Source organism: Equus przewalskii, chromosome 29, assembly GCF_037783145.1.
Source record: "Equus przewalskii isolate Varuska chromosome 29, EquPr2, whole genome shotgun sequence".
Taxonomy (NCBI): Eukaryota; Metazoa; Chordata; class Mammalia; order Perissodactyla; family Equidae; genus Equus; species Equus przewalskii.
Genome location: NC_091859.1, coordinates 13,210,576 through 13,217,832, shown reverse-complemented (window position 1 = coordinate 13,217,832; position 7,257 = coordinate 13,210,576). Strand labels below are relative to the sequence as shown.

The window sequence follows — 7,257 nt, the reverse complement described above, 5'->3', positions numbered from 1 at the left end:
ACCAATGTATTATACACTTGATCAAATTGCATACTATGTAGATAATTTGGCAGAATCATCAGTCTCTTTTTGTAGCTTTATTTCCTTGTGACCCCAGTGTTGACTGGGAGCTAAGAATTGCTGCCACTGCCCAGTGTCACCAGAAAGTATCCCAGTGCATATTGCTAGCTCAGGACAAGAGCAAAATTCAGAATTCAAGGTGTGGTTTCTACTGAAGGCATATCACTTTTGCAACACCATAGAGTCAAAAAACTGTTAAGTTGAACCATAGTAAATTGGGGATGCCTGTAGATGACCTTTCAGTAAAACTAAAAGTGAGCCCTAAAATTTCCTATAAACAAAATGTCCAGATGGACTAAGGACAATCAATAATTAACACAATCATTCAGAGGATTACGGCTGTTCCTTAAGGAGTGCAAGTTCAAACCTGTCAACGCCAGAAGTAATCATTTTATATTAATTTATGCATAATTCCATTTAAATTCTTTACCTGAGTATAACATATGAAAAGTCTTTCCACAAGCAAAAATTCTGGAAATATTTTTAAAATGTCATTTTTTTAAGTAATTCACCAGATTCCACAGGCTATTCATAGAAACAGGATCTTGCTGGATAGAATTCCTTCATTTGGTAGCTTTTTGCATGAACTTAACTGGATCAATCTTCTGTGTATTGTTCTAAGAGCTCACCACAACATAGATCACACCATATAGGTAGTAAAAAAAGGCTAGAAAATAAAAATCTAATTTGCACCACCCCTCTTTCTGACGATATGCTTGAATACCTGCACTGATGATGTTTGTAGGGTCATAGAGTGCTGATCTGCTCTTCACTGGTCTACTCACATACCTACAAGTATGGTGTGCAAAGAAGGGAATATTGAAACCCATCATCAGCCCTCGGCTGCACAAACAGACATGACACAGAAGAAAGCATGGGTGAGGTACTCTGAAAATAAAAGAAGATATAAGGTATTACACTGGTCTTTAGGATTCTTGTAATCAATCTTCAGGTCATCAAATCTGCCAGATGCTGAAGAAGATGAGCACAGGAGTAAACATCAGCATCAGCTTCTAACAAAAGGCCTTGAACTTGAAAGCCAAGACTGGGGAGGAGGAGCAGGAAGCAGCACCAGAGCTAGAGGAGAAGGGCCATGTGGGGACCTCTGGGTAATACCACTCAGTTCCCCTGGCCACAGCCACAACTGCAGCTTCAGCCACCACTGGGCCCATTCTCCCAGCACGTTTGAGCACAAGCCCAGGTGCGCAATGAGCCCCGGTGTGAAAAAAGAGATGAATCTGAATAATGCACAAAAATCATAACTTATTGTGAATCCATCAGAGAGAAGAGGTCACAAGACAACCAAGAAAATGGAGTTCCAAAGGAAGATGGATACATTAGTCTTTTGAATAACACTGGAGGAAGAGACGGCACCATACAGATGAAAGAAGAAATCAGCTAAAAAATTAATAAATTATTCAAGGCCAAGTTTGGGCTAATTTCAATAGTAGCAACTGTGACATCTAGGATACCTAGATATAAGGGAAGTTTACACTAGGTTCCAAGCTCTTTTCTGTGAACATCCTTTGGTGCTCACTTGAAAGACTGAGCAAAGGGCAAGAGAAAAGAGAGAGCCCCTTTTGGTGTTGAGACTTAGGAGTGGTGATTGTCTGCTGCTGGGGTTCAAGAAAAGAACCCTGTCCACTTCCCAGGACCCTTCTTTATTATGCCAAAATATTAAACCTTGGAGGAAGGCACAAACTCTCTTGTTCCCAAGGCATAGTCAAAGAGCCACTGCTTCTATAGAGGGGTAGAAGCAAGACTGCCTCTGCTATATGGGAAAACAAGCTTCTGGCTCTCAGGACATTGCTAAAGATCCAGTGATAATGAGGGATTGAGATATATATATCTCTCCAATTGAGATATAAATATAGATATAGATATAAGTTCTCTAATATACTAACATATATATCATATATAAATATATATATATATTTTATATATATATATATATTTCTCTCTCACACACACACAAGCTGGCTGAAAGGCCAAAAAACTCTCTTGGGCCAGGGATCAAACACCAACAACAAGCAGTGATCTACTACCACCAAGGGAGGAATAGGAAACTCTTCTGCCTGAGACGAACCAGAAATATAACTGAGAGTTTGATGTCTATGGAGAGGGTGGGCAGGAATGCTGAGGCTAAATTTTGACAAAAGAAACGCCCCCTCAACTGTTGGAATAAATTTAGCTGCTACTAACAAGCAACAGTAGTCTACTTCTGGGAGAAGTGCAAGAGAGTAAAAAACTGTGAAGGAGCTGAGATTTTATTCTACTTGCAAACAGACACATTCACCTGCTACAGTTTCATGGAAGCTGCAGATGTGAGACTTCTGGGTCAGACTTTATGATCCCCAACACAGCAAGTAGGATATGTTTCACATGTTTTGTGTTGTTTTCCCTTGCCCCCTCACCTCCAAGTCTCATGGAGATTACATGGAGCAACTTGGTGATTGCTACACACACGGTAGATTTGTGTCACAGATTAGGAACCCTGAGCTTGGGGAACCTCAATCTTTAATAACGGACTTCAAACAATGGAAATATTATCTTTATTATACTATATAGTAAGAAAATCTACTCTCTGCTCTAGAAGAAGATATTATCCAATCTTCCAAGGATGTTTGCTATACAAATATCCATAGAAACTTACTCTGGAAGGAAGTCTGCCAGTACATCTGCTCACAAGATGTGCAGAAATGCAAGAGACCCATGTAATGAAGATGTTGGGGCAGGCACGCAGATACTGCTGATAAGTGAAGGTGGAGTGAGAACACTGAGAAAACCCTTCCAGTACTGCACACTCCACACGAAATACAGAGAAATACAGTTCACTGCGGGGGAAATTTGAAGTCACTAGTACACTGAGGACAACAGTAGCAACTATCTAATCATACTAAGCTTTATGATTAACTAGATAAGCTCAATCCACACACTAATGAGCTGACGGAAGAGAGATGTGTTCATTTCTGGAGATAAATACTGTTTACTTCAGTCTGTCCTGTAACTCCATGCATGATGTATGGCATTTAATTAAAAAATTACAAGTCAGACAAAAAGGCAAGACAAAAAAAAAAAAAAAAAACACAGAAAAAAACCCCTTGCTATCAAGAAATGAAGCAATCCATAGAACCAGACATAAAGATGATGCAGAAAATTGAAAATAACTGTGATAATATGTAAAAGATTCCTGTAGGAAAAAAATCAGACTTCCAGTTTCCTGCTCTGCGTGTAAGGAGCTTGATGTTTTCCACTCTGTCTTAAGAACAAGTAAAAATCTGAACAGACTGAAAAATCAACGACTTTTCTTGTATCCATAGGAGAGGAGAGGATACAGGGCAAACTGCTGCTCCCAAGATTGGAGACCCAGGCAGGCAAACACAGGGAGTCGTGGCTTACTGGAGCAGACACTTGCAAGCAGAAACTGCCCTGAGAACCAGCGCCGGGGTAGGAAAACCTGAACTGCAATTGATCTGGAAGCTCATTGTGAACAACTCTGAGACAAAAACTCCAGGGGGACCCAGTCATGCGGGCGTTGCCTACAATATTGTGAGATTTACCTCCAGGAGCTCCATCAGATTCTCACAGAAAATACTGGAGAAAAATCCCCTCCTGCTTCTAGCAGGGGGAGGGGAAAAGAGCACAGAGGATTTTCAGGACAATGAAAATACTCTGTATTGATCCCATAATGATGGATACATGTTCTTATACATTTGTCCAAACCCATGGAATGTACAACACCTAGAATGAACAGTAAACTATGGACTTTGGGTGATTACGATGTGTCAACTTAGGTTCATCAATTGTAACAAATGTACCACTTTGTGGTAATGGGGGAGACTGTGCATGTACGAAGGCAGGAGACATATGGGCAATCTCTGTACCTTCCCTCCAATTTTGCTATGAACATAAAACTACTTTTAAAAAGGTCTTAACAAGAATAAATAAAATAAGACGTTTGGGAGATAATAGAAAAATATATATTAGTCTATGCCCCTGATTCCTGACGTAGGGTTCTTGAAATCCTTGTCATTTCCTGGGTGATAGGAATGTCTTTTGTTCTAATGAGGTGGCTCTCGGTGGGCTCCTGGGTCAGGGCTGGTCACCTGAAAGACCAAGCCATGACTAAGGTGGGAATTTTCGGCCCCATCCTCTGTTCTCTTGAGAAGGGGGAAGGGCTGAAAATGGAGTTAATAATCAATCATGCCTATGTGATGGAGCCTCCATAAAAACCCCAAAAGTACAGGGTTCAGAGAGATTCCAGGTTGGCAAACACACTCACACTGGGAGGGTGACGCATCCCAACTCCACGGGGGCTGAAGCTCCTCTTGTGCTCGGGACCCTTCCAGACCTCACCCCACGTACCTCTTCATCAGGCAGCTCTTCCGTATCCTTTACCATATCCTTTAATAAACTGGTAAATGTTTCCCTGCGTTCTGTGAATTGCTCTAGCAAACTGATTGAACGTGAGGAGAGGGTCATGGGAACCTCTAATTTGTAGCCAAGTCCCACAGAAGTTGTGGAAACCTGGGGACCTACTACTTATGATTGGCATCTGAAGAGGGTGGGAGCAGTCTTGGGGCATTGAGACCTTAGCCTGTGGGATCTGACACTGTCTCCAGATAGATAGTGTTAGAATTGAGCTAAATTGTAGGACTCCCAGGTGGTGTTGCAGAGAATTCCTTGGTGTGGGGAAACCCTCCACAGACTTGGTGACCAGAAGTGTCAGTAGTGAAGTGCTCAGTGTGAACAGTAAAGGAGATATACAGGAGAGATTCACAGGTGGGAAGAACTGGGTTCTTCTCTATACAGAAGGAGACTGAACTGAGTTTTTCCAAAACAACCTTAAAAAGACCTAAATACAAGACCTTTTTCATTATTGATGCTGTATTTGCATTACAATGATACATGAAATAGATTACAAGCTATTACTGTTCCAATTTTCTTTAGTGTTGTTATTTGTAGAGGAAAACAGATGTTCAACAGCTCATCTTACTCACTTGGCCACTTCCTAATATTAATCTGAATACATCCATGATCTAGAAATAGAGTGACGTTTTATCCTCAGAGAAGAATTCCGTTGTCACCAAACTAAAGTGGACGCCAACGATTTCTCCATTGCTGTCATCTATGTCTTTTCCTTATAACACAAATTATGATAATAATTTATAACATTATTATTACAAAATATTACTAATATTACAAAATATTGCCTCCCACCTCATAGAATGTGGTCTCCAGGAGAATAAAGACCTTACAGCTTTGCTGATTTATGTAACCCTAATATCTTGAATGGTTCCTGACACATAGCAGGGTGCATATGTGTTGAATTAATAACTGTATGGAATCTTGAATCTCAAAATGTGTTCAACCACACACTGGTGTTGGAAGGAGCCCATTGAGGAAGAGCTATGTAGTCCAGTGAGTTTGGTTAATGCTACACACTACATTCTCTGCTTGGAAGTCCATAATACCCATTAGTATATTAAAGGCTCCAAGAAGCCGTGCAATGGAGAGGCTTGCTAGACTTTGCTTAGCCTGGGATTTTTCAGCTTATTTTATCACATAAAGTAGACAGAGGACTGAGTCCGAGACTTAGGAAAGGAAGTCTCTGAACTATAAACTTTATGATAGGGTTTACTGTGAAGAAAGCATGAATTTATATACTTGCAGCAAAGCCTAACAGGAGTTACCAGGCCTGAAGACGTTCTCTCAAGATGATTTTTCAAACCAGGTTCATAGCTGTGATATTCTGACTGTGTAGGATAAGTTCTGAAAAGGTATATTAACTCAGCAGGGCCTTACAGATTCTATTATAACCCTGTCATTATCACCCACAAACTCCAGTTTAACTACTTTCTATGGTTTGTAAACTGCCTTTAGCAAATGACATTTCTTGGATCTGAAAGAAAGATTCAAATTACAAGTTACTTCTTCAACAGCACGGACTGGGTTACCTACAATATAAAATGATGTGTGAACATTACACCTGTTTAATCACATTACAGCTATATAAGGCTGTAACTGCTACAGTCTATGGATATGTATGACCCAGTCTATGGATATGTACAACCCATTATGTATACTATTTTAAAAGGATAGACTTGCAGGCCTGCCCTGGGCCTACTCTATTAGGGAAGTTGGGTGCATGCCCAAGTGTGTATCTAAAATAGCATATATGTGTGAGAGTGTGTGTAAAACAGTGTGTGTGCATGTGAGAGGGAATGCGTAAAACAGTTGAGAAAGAGAGAGAGAGAGAGCCCAGTAATATTTGAAAAAATCAGAGTTCCATAACTAATATCATGGGACCTCTAAAGTAGGCTGTATGATCGATATGTGTGTGGGGTTCTCTGTTTTTGGTTGAGTTTATTCAATTTAATAAAGTTGCTGGAAAAAATTGAAAAGTAAAACTAAATTTGACATAGTGCTTTGCCCTTCAGATAATTATTTTGCCATCCTGCAATCATAATCAATGTCCACAAATTATTTATTAGGCCATGCCAATCTAGAGGTAAAAATTTGAGTTACTCTTTTTTATTACAGGGAATATTCAAAATATTCCCCAAAGTATTTTAATCAGTTCTCCTTTTGATAATAAAACTTTGACACTTACATAAAGTTCTTCTCATTGAAACCCAGAAGTGGAGGTGGAGCGGGCGGCCTTCCTCCAACTTTCCTGAATTGACATCAATTCCTCCTTCTCCCTTGTAAAACCAAAAAGAAGCCCACTTCTCGCTGGATTTAGTGCTTCCCTCCTGATTTGAAGGACATAAACAGCATGCAACTAAGTGTATCATTCTGGTTCCTCTGACACAGATGCAGAGCCAGAGCGATTCTAGGGGTTATTCTTACAACACTTAGAAGTAGCCTGCTTAAAAGGTGTTGAGATGACCTAGTTCCTGCACGGCACACCAAGAAAACATGAAGGGACTCATTTCAAATGGACCAGACAATGAAGTTCCAGGCACGGTTCATCTTTGGGTCTTGCTGACAGATCCAAACAAAGCTGTGTATTTATTTCACAGACTTTGAGTTTACTTTGAAGAGGGCAAAAAAGCCTTAGAATACCCTCACTTGCATGAAGTCTCATGAATTTTTTGAAGTTGTCATACTTCTTTGTAGGTCATTAGAAATATTTGGAAAACTTGTCAATTTTTCTTATGTACCAAAGAAAGATTCTGACTCCAATCTCAGCAT

General features: G+C 40.1%; 1 pseudogene; it reads right to left on the bottom strand.

Moving 5' to 3' along the window:
- Window positions 1-677: 677 nt before the first annotated feature.
- LOC103558211 (protein cornichon homolog 1 pseudogene) lies at window positions 678-1,232 on the bottom strand (annotated as a pseudogene).
- Between the last annotated feature and the right edge of the window lie 6,025 nt (window positions 1,233-7,257).